Source organism: Anas acuta, chromosome 13, assembly GCF_963932015.1.
Source record: "Anas acuta chromosome 13, bAnaAcu1.1, whole genome shotgun sequence".
Taxonomy (NCBI): domain Eukaryota; kingdom Metazoa; phylum Chordata; class Aves; order Anseriformes; family Anatidae; genus Anas; species Anas acuta.
Genome location: NC_088991.1, coordinates 763,971 through 788,394, shown reverse-complemented (window position 1 = coordinate 788,394; position 24,424 = coordinate 763,971). Strand labels below are relative to the sequence as shown.

Below are 24,424 nucleotides of genomic sequence, written 5' to 3'. Positions count from 1 at the left end.
ATTCCATTAAGTTTGTATCACTTTCAAAAAATATAAAGTAACATGACAGTATCAAAATAAAATAAAAATAAATAAAGGCAGCAAAATAATATAACATGATTGATCTCTGATGTCAGGATAGCCAAACTCAGCCCTGTGTCACTATAGCTGCCATAACACCTGCATCCTACAAACGCACACATTAGTTCTTTATAATATTAGTAAATCTTTCTGTATACAAAATGTATTAACTATAAATGCCACTGTGACTAAAAAAAAATAAAAAAAAATAAAATGTTTCTCCTCAATACAATATTTTACATGAATGAAAGATACTTTCCCTGAAATAAAGGAGCAGAAGGGCTCAGATAAGTCAGGATTCAAAGTACCATTGAAGGTGATGGTTTTGATGCACACATACAATACAGTTTGTCCAATATTTGGAGATAGATTGGACTTTCTCATGTTTCAAATATGCTTGCTTGGCAAAAAGACAGAATTGTGGATTTGAAAACTAAAGATACCTATGCTTAAAGTATCAGTCTACTCTGTAGAACCCTTGTGGTGACTATCACTCTTACTATTCATTGCTCCCATTCTTTAAATTCTGCTTTGCATCTCGCCAATGTACTTCTGAGAGGCATCACTGATATAAATGCAGTTTCTCAGTATTCAGTAAGATGTATTTGGCAGAAATACTTTATTTTTCTAACTGTTCTGGTTTATTAGGTTTACAAACACCAATTTTTATTTTGGGGAAAGTACAAGAAAGGGAAAGCAAAATCTTAAAAATGTATCTGCTTGATAAGAATGTAATTTAGATAACCAGATAAAGGAGCAATGTGTATGATGACATCACTGTCACACTACATAATAATAATATTAAAAAAAAAGAAAAAAAAAGCCCTACTTAGAACAGATGTAGAACAGATGTCCACCTGGCCCACTATTCAGGTTCAACGAGTGAAGCTACTTAGGGGCAGCACACAAGCCTGGCTGCTTTCTGTGGTTCACTCCCTTATTCTTCCCCAGAATCATAGCTAGTAAGGTGGCACAACCTGTCCCACTCCCTTTGGCATCCTTTCACAGACCTATCATTTCTGAATTTGTCCCAGCCCTTTCTTGACCTGCTGCTACTGTCTGCCTTCATATACTTCAGTGGCAGCAAACTGTAGAAGTTCCCTACCCTGTGTACCTTGTGCTGAGAGATGCAGTGAACAGCTCTTCCACGTTAAATTTATCTACCACCTTGATGATTTTGTGACCTTTATTTCATTACTTCAGTCACCTTAGCAACCACTGAGTTTTTCAACCATCTGACCCAATACACTCCTACCTTCAAACACATGTTTAAGCCTGGGAGTTGGAACACAGAATTGGAGCATTGAAAAAGTGTGATTATAAATATGAAGACCAATGACTAGATTTAAACCCTATGATGAATTACATTCAGGGAAAAAGAGAGAGAGAGAGAAGCAAGCTAGCCAGACAATGTGTTGGTTTATTATTTGCACTTGTTAAAACTCTGTCTATGCTAGTGTTAGTGCTTTAGAGACATTCAGAGAGATGCCCTACTTTGCAGTAGACACTTCCACGCCCCAGGCCAAACGGTGCTACTACAGCTTCATTAGTGATGCCCAAACTCTGAAGTAGGTCATTCAGACGAGGAAAGATATGGGTGACAACCCACCTTGAGAACATTGTGAAAAGGCTCAGGTAATTAGCATGTGTTGAACTCCTGACGCTTGGCAGCACAAATGGCAGCTAGTTTAGAGATAGCCAAAAATCTATGCTTTCACAAGAAGATGTACCAATGTGATATTATTTTGTCCTTACACACCGCTGCCACAATTGGTACACAGCAATTACCACTTTACCTTATAATTTGATACCTTTTAAGCTCATCCTGACTCAAAAGATTTATTAGTCCTATTTCAGACTTGGAATTAGTAACAAAAAGCAGTATAATTTCTGCAAATATCAAAACAGAAAAGACAGTAGGAAAAAATCAATCTATAGATAAATTAAGATCAATTCAGTATGTGGGTGGTCTCAAGACTGCCAATCCAGTAATAAGTTCCAGTTCAGGATCTTTTGTTCTGTAATTACACTTGGAAACATTTTCTGATTACCAAGGAGAGCAGAGATCAATGTGTAGAACAAGCAAGACAAATGCCACAGTTTATGGTTTTAAAAGAAGCAGTAATTCCCATTTTCATGCTTTTTTGTCTGCTAGAGTAAGGACTGAGAGGTCAAGTTTCCTAAATCCCTGTTTTGTTTTCTTTTTTTGCATGCTCCCCTTCGGTAAGACTACAAAGTTGGCTTTTTCTGTGGTAGTACAAAGTTGATTAGAAATAAATAAAAAAACAGTCATTAAAATTTCATGACAATATTTGCACATATATTTGTATATAAAATATTTAGTTCTCTCTTGAATTTGAGTCTGTTTCTCCTATTAACAATCCATTATGGAAACTACGTACAAATGTAATTGAAGTAGAAGTCTCTTCAGAGTACATTGTACTTTATTGTTTACTAAGCTTTTAAGTATCTTCAGACAATAGAATTTTTATGGGGGAATACATTAATTTCCTATATTCTTTTTAGAAGCACTTCAAAAACAAAACAAAACAAAACACCAGATATGTTTTAAGGTTTACTTTTCCTAAATTCCTGTTGCCTGTGACAGACACTTCTAGATTAGAAAGTAGTACAGAGTTAGATTTCTGTTGCAGTCTCTGTTCTCCAGTCTGTTCCAGTTCTCTCAGAACACAAGGTACATTTGAAAGTTTGAAGAATTGTAACATCAAACTTATCATGATGAAAGCTGAAAACTGGCATTAGATTTGATTCAATAAACCAGAGTTACAAGAAGGTACAAAGAGCCCTGAGAAATGCTGTAAATTCCATGTAGACTCAAACCATTCCCATTTCACTTTGCAATAATACTCATCTGTGTTAGCAGTCTTACCTCCTAATCCACTCGAATTTTCTGACAAGAAATAAGTGGAAGGACACAGAGTGAGGACAGGGAGAGCTAGCTAACACAGCCAACTCTGATTTTCATTAAGTATTCAGCGATGTCCAATCACCGAAGGGTCTTAAATTTAGCTGACATGAGATAAGAGGGAAGATCCTCACAGGTATAACTAACTAAAAGATTGGAAACAAAGAGTTGCAATAAATGGTCAATTTTCTCAGTGAAGGAAAGGCACCAGTGGAATCCCACAGGGATCTTTGCTGGGGCCTCAGCTGCTCAGTACATTCAGGACTGATCAGAAGAAGAGAATGGAGAGGAGATTAAGTTTGCTGCTGCCACTAAGTTTTTCAGGGAAAGAAACACAAAAGTTGACTGCAAAAAATGAGTTGCAGAAAGACTCTGTGGCACTGAGTGATTGGGGATAAAATGGCAGATGACATTCAAACTACACAAATCTAAAGTAACTAACTTGGCAAAAAACAGCTCCTACTATGTATCCAGTGATCGATTCTGAACCTACTACTACGTCAAACAAAAGAGGTCTTGAGCTAAAATAATAGCCTTGTGAAAACATTATTTCAATAGCTCAGGAATTCGTATTAAACAGAGGAAAACCTCAGAAAGCATAACGTTACCTGGCAAGTCAGTGTTGTGCTCACATCATGATTGTCATGATGTCATTTCGGCCCTTTCATCTAACAAAAGCATGTAGTAGAATTTGAAAAAAGGTGGACAAAGATGATCAGAGGTAACCAAATAACTTGCACAGAAGGAAGATCTGTATGTGCTAGAACTCTCGATCTAGAAAAGAGTTAACACAGAGGCTGCTAAAAATCACAGGAGGAGTGGAGGAGGCAAAGGGAAAGTTAGTTAGCTGCCTCTTCCACCACCAGACAGCCTCAACTGAAAATGTGCAGGTGGAAACTCAAAATTAAAAACCAGGTGGGTAATTCTTCACATAACGCAAAAGTGAACTGTGGCGTTCCTTGACACAAGATATTGTGAATGCTAAAAACTGAATTTTCAGTTTTTTGGGGGAAGTATTTGCAAAATAAAAACCTGTCAGCATATTAAAAACAAAGAGATTCAAGTAGCCCTTTTTCCTCACAAGTCGGGAAAGTGTTCAATGGATTTATCACCAAGGGTCTCCTTCTCCTGTGTGTTCACTGTTAGCCCACTTATGACCTGGAATACAGACCTAGACAGGGCATTAGTCTAACCCATTGCATGTATTTTCATGGGATCTACAGAAAGGTAGTCACCATGTTCAAAAGCTTTATAGCATCAGAATCCCAAAGGTACCAAGTTGAAAATCGAGCAGGACTAATACTGAGTATGCAGTGCTAACTATGCAGTCTTCTTCAGCAATTCTCCTTAGCTTTTATTTTAAAAAGACATCTTTAGAAACAAACATGTCCATTTTGGAGGACAGATCTCCATTCGTGTGGCAGGTGGCAGGAAGCTTTTAAAATGAGAAGAAAATAACAATATGCCTACTAATAATTTCACAGTCATCAGTTAATTCAAAAGTCCTTTACAACAGAAAGGAAGATTAATAATTCTGTCCTAGAGATGAGAGAAATAAATGGGGAAGTTCTACAGAAAATCAACCTAATTTAGTGTTTCATTGTTCTATACATCGAGCAGTGATGTCTCTGAGGACATCAGGTAAACTTCAGGTAAATTAGAATAGGGTTTTTACTCTATATAATAAAAGTGAATTTTTCTCCTCAGTTCAAAATGGTTTGTTTCAGTCTTACTTACAGCTAGCCTGAACTGCAAGAATTGCAGCAAATGTGTCATGAAACTCTGCAATGCGTAAAACAAAAACAAACAAACAAAAAACAACAAACATTAAAATAGATTAAAAAAGAAAATAAAGCTGCATCTTAGTTCACCTATGCTACTAACTAGAATGAATTCAAGCGTTTATAAATGATCATTTCTGGAAATCTGAAGATCCTGTCTACAGGATCCTGTTTACAGATGTGTTGGTGGTATTTTTTTCCTTCCCTTATGAATTGTACTTAAAACTTTATTCACCTGTCTTCCAGTTCCAGGAAAAGAAAATGAAGGCTTATGAAATAAGCCTTCTTATAAAATAAGTGTGAGTTTGAGCTTGAAGACTGTTCGAGCTACATATTTTTTACACATTTGTTAAAATCTTAGCAAATTTATTTTGTTATCAGGAGTCCTGCTTTGAACCTTTTTGCATGACATTTTTTTCTAGTCAAGACAAAATCACATAAATTCACTCTTAATGATTTCAGACTTTTAATATTCATGTTGGGAATTTGATGATATCTCAAGCTATATCTTATGCAGTCTGTTCTCTTCACTGAAATAATTTGCTACATATGTGTGTTGGGTCTGAAAACGGTAAAACAGAAAACAGTAAAAAATTTGGTCACTCATCTGTATGCTAATCATCTAAAAGTCAGCTTCACAACATATGCAATTTTTGGTAGCAAGCATCTAAAAGTAACATCTAAAGCTGAACACTGAGCAAGAGGTGAATTTAGCCCAGTAAATATAGACAATTATTTCTCCTCTCCTCCCATTGTAAGATTAAAAATAAAACAAAACAAAAATGAAAAAAAAAAACACCCTACAAGTTAGAATTTAGAGATGGCCTTTAAAGGTTATAGTTTGCCCCTCAAAACGGCAAAAAGTCTGATAATGACAGTCCTTTCTGACTTAATGTTTCTTTATTGTTGTTTGCCTTTTTTTTTTTTTTTTTTTTTTTTAAGGGGCCAGAAAAAAACCAGCATAGTTTAGAATAGGTAAATCTCTCCATCATTGTATGAATAATAACCTTCTCTGTTCAGCATGCCATCAAAAATTCAGTCTTGATTTTAGGCTCCAGGCAACAGCTATTCTATTTTCATAGTAACATTTCTACCTGCAGTTCCACTGATTTTACAACAGCCAAATCCAACAGCTAGTACACTAAAAGTGCTGAACAAAAACGTTACAAAGTTTGCATCAATGTTATACAAGGGACAACATAAAAGTAATGGAATATATATTGAAATAAGCTGAATTTAAAATTATAATACCCAAAGGCCTTTGGCTACCCAATACACACTCCAATACAAGCCAGTAGGATTAGTAGGGTAATAGGCAATTGAATTCTAATGTGGCAAGACTGTTATCTCCAAAGCAATAGCAAGAAGCTATCTTTGGGAGGAAAGCACAAACACGGATAAACTAAGATGATATAGCATTCCCTTAACTTTTTAAACAGACTAAAAGGACATTGTCAGGTAATCCTAACATAAAGGCTTATTATCATGCAGACAGTGTAGAGATCAGTCAAACGTCTCTCAGCCTTGACCAGTGAACATCACTCAGGTTTGAAGATGATTCATTTTACAGATCAAAGTGAACAGGTGCTTGAAGGAGCTCCAACTAAGTCCATTAACATTCTTTTTCCTGGGAATCTCTTTTTGTACAAAGCTCAAAATCCAGCCGAAGTCGTAATGTATTCAGATGATCAATGGATTAGAAATATATATGGCACTGAGATAAGTGCTTGGGAGTGACAAGAGATGGGTAAATAAGGAAACTTACGCTGCTCTCCTATTAACACACTTCATGTTATACTCTAAGGATTCTAAGGAGATTAAAAACAAATGGTTATGCCATAATTTTGCAGAGTAAGAAGAATTTATTGCATTACTAAGAGGAGTTTAAATTTTGCATGCAAATCCTTATGACAATTGATTCATAAGCATACTTCACCTTCACACTTCACACTTCATACTTATATCTGAGTTAGGCTAAGAAAAACAAAACAAAACAAAACAAACAACAACAACAACAAACACCTGCAGGTAAAAGATTAGAAAACAAAGAATTAGAGTTCCTTTCCCAGCATTAACCCTGCCGTCATTAATTTATGGATAAGGCTGTGTGGCTCAACAAACAACATAGGCATTAGCAGATTAATGGATAGATACTCAGTATTTTCTTGTACCCTCTGATACTTACTGTACAAAATGCAAACTGTAAACAGAAACATAATAATTTTGTCTAGGTTTTTCTACAGCACTCATCACTATAGTGCTTTTAAAGGTAAGGAACTTAGCACTTGTGGAAGAAGAATATGATATTAATGACAGTATTTTAATTTATCAAACTAGAGAAAAAATCTGTGGGATTTCAGTAATATAGCTAGATGATTTCAGAGACCATAAAACATCTGAATACATATATATTTTATAATATATAATTTATCTGGTGATAAATTATTTCACAGTAGAATTATTCATACTTAGTAGAAAATTAAATTGTCATATTATGATGAAATGTTAAAGAAACAGTATCTCTTACTACACCTACATATGTTTAATGAAATCACAGAATAGTAGATTTTCATAGTGTTTTGTAGTGTCATGAATTCTACTTTATATGTGGGATAAAGTCATGTTGATCATTTAGTACATTTACTACCTCTGTTAATGTTATACAAATACTACCACTGCTCAGTAAGAGAACTTTGAAGTGAAGGAGTGCTAGAATAGATGTTCATAGACAGTGTTATTACAGAACACAGTTGATGCAGCTCTTTCTACCCAAAATTTCTATATCCAAATTTATAAATGTATAGATTGATTCATTTAAGAATTTAGTCATTCATTGTATAGTACAAACTTTTCTAGTAAGTTAACTAAGCATAAATTATCGATTTTCTGGCTTAATCCAGATTTTTGTAAGCATATTACATAATATAATTTGTTGGTCACAAAGGTCAAATTTAAGATTAGTCATAATTTGTCACAACAGCAAATGGCCAACATTAAATAGAAATCCTTCACTTTCAGTCGTACATGCTCCCCCCCTGCTCCTGACTTGATAATATATTATACAAATAACCAAAATGGTTTAGATTCCAATACGGTTCTATCAAATAAACTCTCAGATTGCATGAAGTGAAGTGCTTACCTCTTATAATGGCATTGTGTTTTAACCTCAAAAAAAGGAATCACAGAGGATACATGCAAGGTGCTTAGATGTGTCATTGCAGATTTTCATATGTAATGGTTGCAAATCACCATTTACCACTTTATCACCAGAAGTATTTTTTGTTGTTAGAAACATGGAGGTATTTCATACTTGCAGAATATAAATGGTTGATAAATATATCCAGTTATTAATACTGTGCCTGCTAAATAACATTTTATCTGCTAAGTTTGTGAAGAATTTTGCCTAAGTGGGAGATCGAATACAGTAAAAAGTACTCTAAAAAGCATTTTTAGTAGACTAAAAGTCTACTGTAAAAGAAAAGTTAACTAAGTCACAGCAGTCCTTTAGTCTTAGCATGAACCAAGAGTATAAAGGGAGACAAAAGCTCTTGATGTCCAAACATGTCCATCATCACTAACATACAGACAATCCTCCTCCTTTTGCAGGAATACATAATAAACAAGCAGGTCTTCGAAACTTTTCGCCAGCACACAGGATACTGATCTAGACATTCAACGATGTTAATTCAGCAACATACACTTGAACAAAATAAATTGCCTATTCCCCAAATTATCAGAACTTTAATCTGTATACAGAATTTATTGCTTTTCTTTTCAGACAAGTAAATAAGACAGAGAGATCAAAGTCAGCACACTTTCTGCTCAACTTCAGAGAGACACAAATATGATTTTAATTAAATAGTAATTGATTTAAAAGATAATGTTTAGCATTCATAAATTACAAGGAAAAATAATGGATATTCTGATCAGTGCAACTCTGTATATCTTAATTTAAAAATCTTGTCTCTGTACCTGAAATTATTGAACTTCTCTGTACAAAGTTGCCATTAACTGTACCTATAACTTTTTCTTAAGCATACTTTTAGCTGAAGAATGAAACCCATTGAAAAGTAAAGCTCACAAAGTACTGAAGACAATGTGGGACTTTTTCTTGGGTTTCATAATTAAGGTGTCTGGTTAATGGCATTTCCTTACAGAAGAAGCAAGTAAAAATTTATTGGAATATGAAAAGTGTGGAATAAAATTCAGTTTAAATGGCTTGTTTTCTAGTCCTTGTTGTAACAATTTAACATGGTTGTAATATTGTTATTTTTCTTTTTCCTAATAAATAAACCACTCACTTGAAAATGTGAACAATCATGAAGGAATTTTAGCTTAAGGCATCTGTTAGTCAATCAGTTTTGCTTTACTAGGTAAAAAACATTCTCAGTTAAAAAGAGGAAGTTTTCTTCTATGTTATAAATACCTCTTGAGAGTGCAAAGTCATCACTACAATTACATTTGACCTTTGCTTCTTGAATTCCAGGGAAAATAATCACAATTCATAGAGTTAATTAAAAATACACTATGCTACAGAAAATTGAAAACTGCTTGAAAATAAAGAGAGAAAATTTTATTCAGTAAGTAAAGCTCCAGGAGCAGCTATTTTGTAAATGATTAGAAAAAATTTAAATATCCCTGCTGTTATAATTACAGCAGTAATTATTATTCTGCAATTTTCCAAATTTTTCTCTTGAATACCATGGTATAAGTCTTCCGTAAAAATCACATCTGTTGATAAATTAGATGTTCCATAGACTGGCCTGAAGTGGAAGTCAGTATTTTCCAAATATGATCGTGAAGTGCTTGTGAACATATGTATATAGATAAACAGTTTGTCCATGCCCACCTTGAAATGTAACCATTAGGTCTAATGCAGACACCAATGTAATGAAACACTAAACTGTTTGCTTTCTATTACAAGATTTAAAAATATATTAATATGAATTATCTATCTGCCCATTTGGGAAGGCTCCTAATTCTTTTATAACATTATTATAAACAATGAATCCTAAACTAACAGACAAAAGAGCTACAACCAGAGGGCTCAGTCGGGATTGGGATCTTGATAATAGCATTCACTAGATAAACCAGAGACAGTGCCTGTCAAAGAAATTTATAACTGCATATTGTGTGCGTTATATCAAAGTGCAGGATCCTCACAGGGCTTTAATGAGGAAGTAAACAACAGTGAGGGTCAGATCAGGAGGCTGCAACATTCTGCTCTCTAGAGGGAAAATAATGGTTGAATTAAATCCTCCATTTGGTAGCAGTGCCACATGAAGGGATGTATTTTACTCTTTAGACATGTAAGCTGTTCTGGAAAACCATTTCACAGCTTATTGTCACAGAAGTCTTCTATTGATCACAGCAAAAACAACATTGTGATTGATCCTCCTTGCCTGTAGTATTTCCAATATCCTCATAAACTAAAAGTCTAGGTACCTTTTATGTTGAAGTTAATAGGATGGTATGCTTGAGCCTAGGTTACTCAATATCTGGACAGTTTAATAGAACAGAGTCCAACCTCTTTATGTGTACCGTTTTTACTGCAAATGATCAGCAGACTACTTAACTACTATTGCACATAAAAATATTGCTTAATAATGATGCTTAGATAAACCTATCACAATATATATACATCTCCACTGAATCATACAATTTTATACGTTGTTCCATCCTGGCCTTAGTAGTACAGTAGCCGTCATATTTATCACCTCAGTGTTCAATGCCATCTTCTGTTATTTCACTTCTTGCCTCCTTTTCTGTCAAGCTGTGCTCCAGGTCCTATATTTATGCTTGCCCTTGACCTTCGCTGTGATAACTGGGAGGCCATTATTCCTCTTAAGAGTTCAGCTCTCCTGTTGAGACATGCTCTCTGCAAACATACCATTTTTTCTCTAAATAAAACAAGTCTTTGCCTGACAGAACTTATCACATTAGCATGTAATTAAACCAGAAAGGGAAATTTAGAGAGGGGGAAAAAAAAAAAAAAAAAAAAAAAAGTATACTATGCAGCTAGAACTAAAGCAAATTTGCTCTTAGACATCTTGTGAAATTTGTAGTTCGTTCTCTGACCTGATGTATACACACACACTTCCTGTTCCCATGAACCACTCCAGAGAGACACAAACTGCCTTTAGGTGTGCCACATCAAATATTGTTAGAAGGTTAAGAAAAACCATCTCAATCAACAGTGTAAGGCTAACCTCTTTGTCAGGATCTCCACATTTTATGATACTTTGGGCAGCAAGGCTGAGAAAATGAACTTCACATTTCAAACTTTTGTTAAGTCAAAGGAAGGAATAGAGAAAATTAAATAAAAAAACCCTGCTTACATTCCCCAACATGAAGTATGAAGTGTATATGTTGCTGACGCCCCTCTCATTGTGTATGTGTGCTGTGCTCATGTATCTACCTGCACTAGTGCACCCTCAAAACATGAAAAAAGCAGTACAAACACAAACAGTACAACCAGTACAAACAGCTCAGCCTTGATTGTAATGGGAAGGAGCAAGGGAGCCTTAACTTTATATAAGTTATGTGTAATTGTATATGCCTTCACTATCTACCATCTAACCAGTGAATGAGAGCCTCTTTAATTTCTTTCACTCTGTCCCTCCAAAATCCACCCCTGTATGTACATATGAAACAACGACGGTATAGAAAATTAAACTAAAGAAAGGAAAGATGAGCTGTGCAGAGATAAAGAACAACACTGAAGTCAATATGGAGCAGAATTATCTGCAGGTTTACCATAAGTTAAATGGTAATTTAACTTTTATTGAATGAAATACTCCCTGTAATTTGAGGACTGTTATTCCAATATAACAACTCCTAAAGAAGTTACAGAAATGACAGGAATTAATTTTGCCCTGAAGCAAACTCCTTCACTTTTAAAATTTAAATCCAGAGGTTAAAAAAAAAACAAACACCGTTCTCCTCAGCACTAGTTCAATGTCTTCATTTATTTTACTGCTCCATTTATTTTTTCTGTAAAATTTTATTTGGTCTAAACCTTGCAACTTTTAAATAAAATTGAAAAAAATTCCCAACCTATTTTTCACAAACTAGGTATGACGAACCCCAAATATTCCTGTTAACCAAGAATAAACTCTCAAAATTGGCAAACAGTTTACAGCTCAGTCTTCATTATTAGTTTAACTTGCAGAAAAAAAACAGCTGTAACGACTCACCCAAATATTCTTTGGCCCTCATGAACTTCTCGGGGAAGGCATTATGTGTATTTTCAGTTTTTCTTGTACCTTGTACAATGGAAACAGCAGACCCTTCACCTAGTATAAACTACAATTCTCAGGAAAGAGGGTTGTCCCCAGTCCCCACTGTTGCAAGGATGAGATGGACAGTCATAAAGGAGAGGAGAATATCTACATGCAAAGAATGCACTCTTCAGCAGCAATAGACAATGCTAAATGTGCATATATTATTGCTAAAATAGCTGGAAAAATGGCTGTAGAACTGACTAACTTCAGGTGAGAAAACAATCCTTTTAATGTAACTTCATTGTTGGAAAAAAAGACAGTATTTGGAATTCAGAATAAAATTAAAATATGTATACTTTATCCACAATTAAGCAAACTTTTCCAACTGGTGTACAGAAGGAAATCTTTCTGTTAACATTCAATTAAATTCCTGTTTGGTTTTTTTTTTTCTGTTTGACTATTTTGTATGCATACTTGGAAAGTGAATCTTCAACTAATAATTTTGCTTATATTTTAAACTTGATTCTGAAAGCAACATCCATTTCTTTGAGGTAGAGAAACTTGTTGACCTACAAGACCAATCCAGTTCACTCACAACAAATTCTGAGCAGTCTTTGCTCATAACGAGCTTTATGCATACAAATAATCTGCATATTAAGTGCTATTTAGAATAGAACTTTAAATAAATGCAAGGAAAAAATTAAGTTCTATATAAATCAGCCTACAAGGAATAAAATATTTATGAAATACTTCTCTCTAATAATTCACTGGTTTATTTTTTTATTAATCATTACCCATATTTCTCCCAGACTTTAATCTGATACCGTACCTCTGACAACCAGATTCATAGCAAAATGTTGCTGCAGACGCGTATTTTAAACTCACCTGATTATTAGTTCCACATGTCAGTTCCTTTCTGCGGACTCAAGGAAGCCTCTCCATCTCCTACATGCTTCATTGAAGAGTGTGACAGAGCTGTAGTGCTGGAAAGGAGACAGATGGATACAATTTTATTCAGATCTGAAAAACTATGTAGGACTTACAATAGAACTCCAATGCACAACCGAGAAGATATGCTTAAAGAAGCCATTTTAACAGTAAATGCAAGTCACTCTTTTAATATAATTGCTTCAACATTAAACAGCATTGCCTGATAAATGATTTTTTGTGACCCTCTAGATTCTGCAGTAACTTTCATTTCTGCATTTATTGTCCTTTACAAATATTTATTTTTAATAACACTGGAATATAACTGGAATACAACAAATATTTAATAGAGAACCAATGTATGAACCAATGTATAAATAAAGACTCTATAGTGGATTTTTTTTCTTTCACTGAGCAAATATCAAGGAAAATAGTCATATCTCTTCTATGTTCTAACAGGGTAAATCTAATATAACTTCTGATCTGCACAAGTGCAGCTGCAACATCTAGGTCCCTCTCTGCTACTTCACAACGTGGACTGTGACCCTTAATTAGCAGATTTGGACTTGAGCTAAGGAATACCAGTTTATACAAATTTTGTCTGATAAAGGACACTCCTGGATTAATAAATTCATATAGCACAGATTAATTAGGCTGCAAAATATTTAAAGATAGTCATTAACATATACAGCTTGTCTAGGATCAGGCTACTTTGCAATTCCCTTCTACCTTCAAATGTGAACAAGATTCCGTTTTCAGACTTTGCACAATTTTTTTATTGTTCTGTGTTTGTTTTTTTTTTTTTTGTTGTTGTTATTTGTTTGTTTGTTTGTTTCCACATGAATTAAAATACTGTATTTTTCATGCTGTGAATGTAAGTATGTTCAGGACAGCTGCAAAACATTGCAAAGAATTACTGTCTTAGAGCAGGCACTGATTTCAAGCAGACAGAACACTCATTATTCCATCTAACAACCAGCAGAGCTAAGGGTCAGGGAAAAAATTGACTAGATAAAGATTCCAAATGCATTACTTTATTTCAGCATCCCACTTTAGTGGGAAAATAAAATGTAGGTTCATCTACATCAGAAATCATACATAGACAGGATATTGGGAAAATGAATTCAATAAACAATGTGAGAAATGTATATTTTTGCCATCTTAACTTAGTTAAGTTTATTTGGCATGCAAAAGGTAACACAGTTTTCACTAAGATGTCAAGCTGCAGCATATGCTTTGCTGGCAACCAGTGGAATACATCCAGTGTATGGACTGGCTTTTCCTCCTCTTAATTTCAGTCAGTCCCACAAAGACAAAAAAAAAAAAAAAGTCTGTTGGGCCAAATGATACTTGTCTTCTTGCTATTTTACAATAATAAAATTTCATTCACAGAAATAACATTTGGGTGACTGCCTAATATAGATTGCCGTTTCCTGGATACACTTGCATGAAACCATACAAAAAAAAGCTCAAGATTGTTCCCTGCTGAGTCTTGCAAGACTAGACAATACTGGAAATGCTAAAAGATTGAAAGACACTTGCACCCACAATTGCCTTTGCAACTATAACCTTACTCATGTTTGAGTAGGTCTTATGCTCTTGCTTCCATTGCAGCTTCTAAGAGGTCCAGAAGATACAAAAATTTAAATTGCTTTTGCTCCAGCCAAGGAAATCTGTCAACATTTTCTCTCAGAAAAAGGTGGCAAAAGAACAACTTTTTTTTTTTACAAATTAAAGGCCTCTCTTCAAAACTATCATAGTATTTTGCTTAAGCTATTTCCAGAAAGCATTTTTGAATTTTAGCCTGAAATGGAATTTCACTTAACAAATATTGGAAAAGGTCAAATAAAATAAATAAATAAATAAATAAATAAATAAATAAATAAATAAATAAAATTATTTCTAGGTCAAATTCCATAAATCTGAAGTGTTATGTTATAGATTATTTGTTAAATTTTTCTGATCCAAACACTTCCATTTAAGTGTTCCACATTCCACCTCACCCCCTAATCAATTTTTTCACTCAGCTCTATTTCCAAGGCAATTTCCTAGAGGTCAAGTTAGACATACATAGAATACATATAATTTTAATCTGAGCAACAAACTATAAGACATGAAACAGCTAGTGGAGCTAGTAATTTCTCTCTACAATTGACCTTTCAGTCCTCCTTCTATTTCGTATTTCTGTTTAATCACATAGCTCAGATTATCCCAACTCAGCTACTCTCTAGCTATTTTACAATTTTTATCAGACTTTTACCATAGTTCTTTTCAAACCAAGCCTGACAAAGTTCAATTTCATTAAAAAATCCTTGAATTTTTCATCAGATTTAAAAATAACAAGATCCCACCATGTTCAGAGGTAGTATGTCCTTTGCTATCCTATAATCACTTTTAAACCCATCTAGTTATAATTTCAAAAACAACATAGAAATGTAAGAAATTAAGTGGATCACTGCTGAGATGGCTATTATTTCTCCATAAATACAATAAGGGAGTGATCGTTGTTATAAACATGTTTAAAAAAATCCATTCAAAATAAAATTTGAATCATTTTTGCTCCTATTAAGAGAAACCTTTTTGCCCCCATTATGAAACATTTTCACAATCACGTGGGAGGAGACAATCCAAGAACAGCTTAACTTTACCCCCAAAAAGTTGACTAACACACTTTTTTTCTATCCTCCATCAGAAATGCTGTGTGTGAACAGCTGTGCTCATAAACAGAAGACTAAGACGTAGAGAGCCTATAACAACAAATTTTATAAATTTATTAAGAATTGATTACAATTGATTAAAGTGGTACCTTACACTAAACACAACATTGTATAATCACAGGTGCAGTTTTATAACTTTTCATAGATATAATTACACAACTTGATTTCATCATTTTGTCTGCAGTCAGGAAGTAAAAATATCTTTTTATGAAGACAGGAGATCAAATTCAGGTTTTACTGACTGTGTAAAGATGAAGAAATAATCAAGAAATACATTAGCTGCTTTGCCTCCGGATTTTTCTTACGCTTCCACCTGTACAATTTGTACCATGGTATGAGAGTTTATCAGTATTTGTCCCCTGTATTTCAAGACTGTCCATTGTGCCAGTATCCTAATTAAAAAATAATAAGTTACTAATAACTTATTATACTCTTTCCTTTATCCAACAGACTTGAACATACAAACCAGAAATATTCTGGTATCATGCAACCCCCCTGGGTGAACTGGCAGCAATTCATGGATCTGTGGTAGGAATGTAGTGTCCATATATATTGAATATTACTTTATATGCTAGACATCCTGCCCTGGGATGTAATTAAGAAACCTAGTTCCTGGTTACAACTTAAGACGAGATATATTCATACATTAGGAAATCCTCTCTGTGTATTAAAAGGCTAGTCACAAGAGTTTTTTGAAGTTTGATAATCTCTTATTAGGAAAAATAACCTAAAAAACATCAGAAAATAGTTGTTTGGTACTACTGTTCTTTTTCCAGAAAATCATGTTTTCGTTGAAACAGACCAGCAAAGTGACCAACTTGAAATCCCAGTAGTCAAAAACTTTTTGCAAATGATGAAAAGCAGTTATTTTCTACAGAAAATAAGTGTTTTTCCATTAAGTATTTATCATTCAAAGCTCAAGTACCTTTCAAAACGCTTCAGAGGGATAATTTAGCTACCACTGTCGTGAATGTTTTTTTTTGCAGATTCAAATGTAGGTTTACATCAGCGAGAGAAGAAAGCAAGCTCTGTGTCCACAAGTGACCCACAGGAGGACTTGTCCATAACTTCTGAGTTAGGAGATGGAAAATGTATTCCCAAATGCTTCGTTAGTCCACAGTATGGTAAAGTATTTAACCTGAAGTCCACCCCATAAATAATTGCCCTTTTAAACTGCTAGCTTTAAACTAACAAGTCTTCACTTATAACCCCCATAATTTACTGTGTAAGGTGTCTTATTTTTGCATTAACTTTCATGTTTTCCCAGTATATACCATGAAGCAGTTTGTTTAACATTTTTGAGGGAGAAAAATCTGAGTTGAAGAGTCGTCATTCCGAGTTACTGAGATAGAGGATGAAAAAAGAGCTGCCACACGGATCACTGTCCTCTATGCAGGAGGGCTGCCATATATCACATCTCAGTTGTTCAAAAGAGGCATTTTGACTCTGCAGCCGAGTCATCTTGTTTGCATTTATATCTACAAAAGGGTCTGAAAAAGTTTTAGGAGCCAGCTGTCGTGATACTGCCCTGGTCGGTTAAATGGTTCTTCCTGACTGTATGTGCTCTGTAATATTCAGGGAAATGGGGTCCTATTCTGGGAGACACACTTGATCTCCAGCGCAAATCTGATACTATTGTCTTCATCCTTTTATTTTCATTTTATTTTACTTCTGCAAGTCTCGGTTCAAAGGACAAAGTGCAGTCACAGGCTGGATGCTATGGCATAAGGGGGCTCATGTAGAAATTTCAGCAGCCTTACAGCTGATGGGGACCTGACAAACCAAAAAGAAACAGGTACACACACACACACACAAGTCCCATCTGGCATTACTCAAGGATATTCCCACTTCATTCTTTAGGAAGGAGAAGGAATAAAGAAGTTCTGCACACAAAACAGCCTAAGAAAGTCAAAATGATAAATAAATTAGTGTCTGCTCTTCTGAAATTTTCCATTCACAGCTGATGAAAATGAAAAAGAGGGATCTGGATAGGTTGGAGAGCTGGGCGATCGCCAACCGCATGAAGTTCAATAAGAGCAAGTGCCGGGTCCTGCACCTGGGACGAGGAAACCCTGGCTGCACGTACAGACTGGGCGATGAGACGCTGGAGAGCAGCCTAGAAGAGAGGGATCTGGGGGTCGTGGTAGACAGCAAGTTCAATATGAGCCAGCAGTGTGCCCTGGCAGCCAGGAGGGCCAACCGTGTCCTGGGGTGCATCAAGCACGGCATCGCTAGTAGGTCGAGGGAGGTGATTGTCCCGCTCTACTCTGCGCTGGTGCGGCCTCACCTCGAGTACTGTGTGCAGTTCTGGGCACCACAGTATAAAAAGGACATGAAACTGTTGGAGAGTGTCCAGAGGAGGGCTATGAAGATGGTGAAAGGCCTGGAGGGGAAGACGTACGAGGAACGGCTGAGGGCACTGGGCCTGTTCAGCCTGGAGAAGAGGAGGCTGAGGGGAGACCTCATCGCAGTCTACAACTTCCTCGTAAGGGGGTCTCGAGAGGCAGGAGACCTTTTCTCCATTAACACCAGTGACAGGACCCGTGGGAACGGGGTTAAGCTGAGGCAGGGGAAATTTAGGCTTGACATAAGGAGGGGGTTCTTCACAGAGAGGGTGGTTACACACTGGAACAGGCTCCCCAGGGAAGTGGTCACTGCACCGAGCCTGTCTGAATTTAAGAAGAGATTGGACTGTGCACTTAGTCACATGGTCTGAACTTTTGGGTAGACCTGTGCGGTGTCAAGAGTTGGACTTGATGATCCTTAAGGGTCCCTTCCAACTCGGGATATTCTATGATTCTATGATTCTATGATTCTATGAAAATATTCATCAGTTATCTCTGATGGGGCCTGTGTCAAAGCACAACCCTGGCTGGACCCTCCTGGCCTTCAGAAACTGATCATGAGCCAAAGACACCTGGTAGATCTTCAGCACCCTATTACATTGGCAGCTCTTCACTCTGAGTGCATAAGGAAGATGAATATGAAAAGAGTTTTTGAAGAAAACATGGCTTACACAGGGTTGATGCCCCTCACCTCCTTGTAAAGCAAACATTCAGGAGCTGCAAGTTAGTCGCATGGTTCCTGTGTAGCCTGGTAATTGCCTTCTACCAGTGAGTTCCCCACACAGGGCAAGTGGCAGGCTACCCTGACATATGTGCTTGATAAAGCACACAAAAATACAAGAAATAAAACTAAGAAGAAAAATGGAAAATACCCTCCAGCTGAGGGTGACTGTTAGCTTTCTTTCACTGTGTCAGGAAATAAATTCACTTTTCTGTTTCCAGGTTTCTTTTTAACATCTCTCAAGTCCTTTCTTCATTGTATTACCTTCATTTTATATATACTGCCCAATAACATATCACATATTAATATTAAGCGTCAGGGCAAAATCCTAATTTCTCTGCAGTTAATAAGTGTTCTATCACTCAGCTTCCTGGGGCCATAATTTAATTGCTGGATGAGTATGACCAGTCTAAAAAATATGCAGGTGTCATCTCTGTAACTAATATACTCCAAGGTAAACAAAATCATGAAAATAACTTAGTATTAACACTATTAACCTAACATTCCTTTAGCTCAAAAAACGGCTTGTCTTCGTTAAAATTACATTCAAATGTAACTTATCAAATTGGCAGATCTCATTAGTTAGATTTTGCCTTTAAAATCTAATCAGCATCATGGTCCCAAATCATTTTATGTTCCTTCCTCATTACAAAAACTGCTATTCTCAACTTAATCAGTTTTACTACTTAGTTATATTTCATTAGACACAAAAAAGTTGCAAGATTTGGGCAGTCTATTAAAGAAAACATTAAACCTAGAGCTTGCTTTCAGAGAAACGAAGTGTTCTGCCGGACCCCTAAGAGAAGAGACTGGACAAAACAGCACTCTAACAAACTCAGGAACTGTACCTTGCTATTTATCATTTGGCTTAAAATGCATTCTGTTTAAAGGAGCTCTCAAATTTATTTAAGTGGAATTACTGCCAGTGCTTAATTGAAAGGCACCTTTATTTTTCCTGCTTGCAAACCTACTAAATCAACAGGAGTATGTAAGGAATGCATTCATACCAAAGACTGATCATTTATCAACCTGACCACTACTAGAAAACAAATGAAAAGAAAATATATATATATTTTTTTGGAGGCAATGACTACAACAGTGAGCAAAATTTAATGGTTCTCATCTTGGTTTGAAGGCTATGAGATTGCAGAGCCAACTTGGAATTCCCTCCCAACCCAATGAAATGAAATTCACAGGGCCTTATACATGTAGGAGACACATGTAACTGTTTTACAAAGCAAATCTCTATTACTCTGTTTTGATGTTCCTCTGATTACATAATACATATGAAAAACTGATCAAAATATTTTTGTTTCACAGAAAAAAGAAATTGTCCATTTTTTGTTTAGAACTACATCACAGTTCTGTCCAAATGCATCTTGTATAGGAATTAAGTTTCTAAACTTAATGCATAATGCAAAACCTGAAATCCCATAACAATACTGTGAAAAGACATTATTCCAATTCAAATTGGTCTGAACTAAGTGTGGTACTAGATCAGTAGCTTTAGCTCCATGAAGCTTGACACCAAGCTTCCATTTTATAATAATAGTGAGAGCTGTCAAATGCTTAATTTGTACCTCCTTAAAAAGGTTGATTTTCTAAAAGCACCGAAGGTTAGATGAAAAATCAGGGTTTTACATGTTGGGTTCAGCTCATCACCTGCAGACTGCATCGTTCTGTGCCAGTTCTTTTGTTTAAATCCTTGTTTAAGTGTCCAGCTGTCTGAGCTAGACTATCAGTAGCAGTGTTAGGAACACTGCATTTTAAATGAACATCAAAACTCAGTTCCTGGCTTCTCACGTGTTAGGGGGAAAGTCACACATCATTAAATCTAAACTTTAACCAAGGCTGAGCCCTAAAGCTATCCACACTGCACCCCCCTGGGTCCTGCTTGAGTCTCTGACCATTTCCCAAAGCTCTTTCTCGGTGCTGGTGCAGCAGAAGCTAGGGTCTGACTGCTTAGAGCTTGTCCTAAGGGAAGATTAAAATGATGGGTCTCTTCAGTTCATTTCAGTGTTGAGTCCATCTGATAGTTTAAAAGGTCACTGAGTACTAGTTTGGGTCAACTTGTTTGACTTTGCTCTGAAATAGATAAAAGCATTCAAAACTGTCCCTGTGTCACAGCTGAAGGCAGAGACCAAAGGCCACATGCAAAGGAAACTGCCCAAGGCTACTCTTATACAGGTACCATCTCCAAAGCACAACACACAGAGAAAGACATTTAGGAATCAAATTACCAGTGAGACAGGGTATGTCTCAAAGCCAAAGCTAAGCCAAAGCTTAGCTACCACACCTGCTGAAGATGTGGGTCCCTTTGCTGCTTGTACTCTGTCAGCACGCGTTGCTGCTGTGGACACAGTGACAACGACATTTGCCCAGCCCAAGTGCAATCTAAACTGTGTACCGGGAACAGATTTGCAAGTTCACATCAGTAAGACTGACCATGTGTCATCTTTGGCATAAGTCTGCTCCATCCAATTCTTTTACTTTCTAGGAAGTAATACATTTTCCTCATCATCACCATACATAAGTGAGGAAAACTCTACATTAAAATAGCTCTTACAAAGGGCAAAAAAGATCAGGTCACGGTACTGCTTGAATACAGGAGAGAACACATGCAACATAAACTTCAGATATGAGAGAGATACTGCTGATGTGCCTGCTGCCCAGGAAAAATTTACAGCACCAATGTTGTATGAATCAGTGTGATGGCTGCTGTCAGCTACAAATATCATCTGCATATTACGCACCTACCACATGCAAAATACTCCCACAATGATCTTATTAAGGAGGCTGTGCCATACATCAAAACAATGTTATACCTACAGCAGCCTGTAGGTACTAAATTATGCCCTTCCTGCTTATTTTGTACACAGTGAAAAATGACACACTTGTGGGTAAACTTGTTCATTAATTCTGACAGATAATTCAGAATACATGCTCGATACCACAACTTAAGTATCTAAGAGCTGTAGAAATAGAAATGTTTTAAATTTTAGAGAAAAAGAAAGAGGGAAAAGCAAGGGATGACAACATAATTATTTGAGCTACACAGAATTTTAGATGGGTAATAATTAACTGGGTGGTGAGCAGCTGAGAAGAGTGATAGAAAAATCTCACAAGCTTTTTTGAGTAGCATCTAACAATAAACGGGTCTGAAATGGAAGAGAGTTTTGCAACAATCACTCCTGTTTCCTTCTTCCATCCAGACTCTCCTATGTACTTCAGTATCTAAAAAGCAAAAGAAAATGGACACGTGTAAGAATTGAGGACCAGCCTGTGCTTGTTCACAGCCTTGAGATAAGCGTTCATTAAGATGAATGCCAACCTGGGCAGGACAGTCTCCTCATTCCTTACTCCATTAAGAATGCCCAAGTCACAGGCTGAATGGGGAAAGAAGCCCCCATCCTGCCAAGCATGGACAATATGGGGCCCAAAAGAGATGACAGCAGCAGCAGAAAATCCATAAGATGAGTGTTCGCTTGCATGCCAGAAGACAGCTGTGGTCTCACCAAGAGCTGGGATGTGACAGAACAAAAGCACTTCCTGGAAGAGCTTTGTGCCATGGACTAAACCTGCTCCTCAGGAACCAAGTGGATTCCTCTCCTCCACATTTCCCTGTCTGTATAAAAGTTATGCATAAACCACCCTTTCCCCTATTTTTCAAGCAGGGTCAATTAATTTCAAGCAGGTTCATTTAAAGGTCAGGCCAACACATATGGCATGCAATTCAGTGCAGTAAACATGAAAACATTTATCCTTAATTACCGTAACCCTCAAGTGAAAAAGTAAACGTAAATAGTTACCTACGAAAAATATTTCATTTTCTATAAAAGGAGGGGCAGTAGATGCTCACTAGCAATGAGTTTATGTATATGGTTGGTGCTCCAGCCAACAAATAATGGAGGCAATTACTGCTACTGTTAATGTGCCTCCCTAATTTCTGGAGCTTCATGTCGAGTGCTTTGCCCTTTGGCCTGTGTTTTAGCAGAGGGAACCATATGCAACCAAAGTGAATCTTTCAGAAGATGGGCCATGGTTTTAACTTGTTCTTGTTGCCAGAGTAGCAATTGCAATGAAATGGAAGAAAAACAAGTACACACCTACTATAAACAGATGGCTAATAAAAATTTGGGGAGCTCTTTCAATACAGAAATTTAATTTAAAAAGACACCTACATAACAAATGTTTGGACATGTGGTCTCCTTTTATAGAATGCTTAAAAGATCTGCCCTTCAGTTCAGTAGCTCAACTGTTTGTTACTTTATTGCCTATTATAGGCAGAAGTTTCACAATACATGTACATCCAGTAGTTAACCTTTATTATAGGTTATCAGACACATTCATGCTATGCATGCAGTAGTATTAACTACTAATGTGCCATCTGCAAATATCGTAATGAATTTGTATGTTAAACATCACGGGTTTCTGACCCATCATCGTTAGGCATAGAGTAGTCCTGATGAAATTAGCAGGTTACACTATCCAGTAAAAACATACCTTGGTCCACTGAGGTTTACTCATGCCTGCAAACGTCTGCTCTTGTTTTGTACTTCCATCTGAAGACAAGAACAAATATTTCCATTTCCTCTAAAATGTTGACAGGTAAATCAGTGTTTCAACATTAAAGTAGGTCAGCCCATGTTGCATTATTCAGTGTAGCAACATGACACTTCTAAATGATAAAATATGGTCTAATACAAATTTCAAGTGATACAAGCATATATCTGCTTTCTGCAGAAGAAAAGTTGCTTTAATTTAAAATTGTCCCTCCTCTATCTGGAAGAAAAATGTAAAGTATTACAAATCAATTCTTTTTGCCTGCCTATCCTCTTCATCCTAGTCAATACCTGGACAAACAGTCGAAATGAGGACAAGCACATGTCTGTTCCAAGGAAGCACAAGTGACAGCTGATTTAAAGGAACATCATCAGCTTCAAATATAGACAAGTAAAAGCAAAAAGAAGAATCAGGTACAACAAACCTCCTGGAGTCTCCCCTACCGATTTAGGGAGGCATAACTAAGCCATTTACTTTATTTTATCTGCTGTTTCTGTTTGAAAACTCATACCCCTAGGGAAGTCTCAGTGCTCTACATCATCTATACACAGAAATAAAAGTCAGTGGGAGAAGGAAAGGAAGTAAAGCCTGCATGTCACCTGCCTCATTTGCAATAATTCTGCATAGCACTTTTAGTCACAGGAAGCTGGATATTTTCAGGAAGTGTTTATCAAACAACCACCTGTCCTTGAAAACAGTACAGAGAAATCAAAATTGTATCTCTAACAAGAAATCAATAAAATTATTTAAACCAAGAAATGCTGTTACATTCTCTTATTCAAACACATTATTCTGTCACAGACTGGTGACACCATGCACCTACTCTAAAGTTTCTTCCATGGAAAGGAACGAGATTATTAAGCATTCAGACACAGGCCTGGAGTGCTTAGTTCAAGGTGCACTTTTCAAAACAAGAACCAAATTCTTGTACACTTTCTTTTTCTTTTTTTTTTCTCATGTCTTCTGCATAATTTAGGGAATTATTTATGAATTAGAAAGATCACTGGGTATTTGTGCACAGGCTCAAACAATAAACTATGGAGTACCCAGCCTGAAATGTCTTTTTTTTTTGGCATTGTAGAAAATAGGTTCCACATGCTTGTTCATCTCTATGTTCAAGCGAATATACCAAAATATACAAGAAAACATCCTTGCAAATGG

At 36.2% G+C, this 24,424-nt stretch overlaps 1 protein-coding gene across 1 annotated transcript in view; it reads right to left on the bottom strand.

The window, feature by feature from the left end:
* TENM1 (teneurin transmembrane protein 1) overlaps positions 1-24,424 on the bottom strand; it is a 918,746-nt gene that overhangs the window by 751,047 nt on the left and 143,275 nt on the right. The window contains exon 2 of the mRNA XM_068696724.1: positions 12,876-12,973. The gene's annotated coding sequence lies outside the window, so the exon portion shown is untranslated. The remainder of the gene's footprint in view (positions 1-12,875; positions 12,974-24,424) is intronic.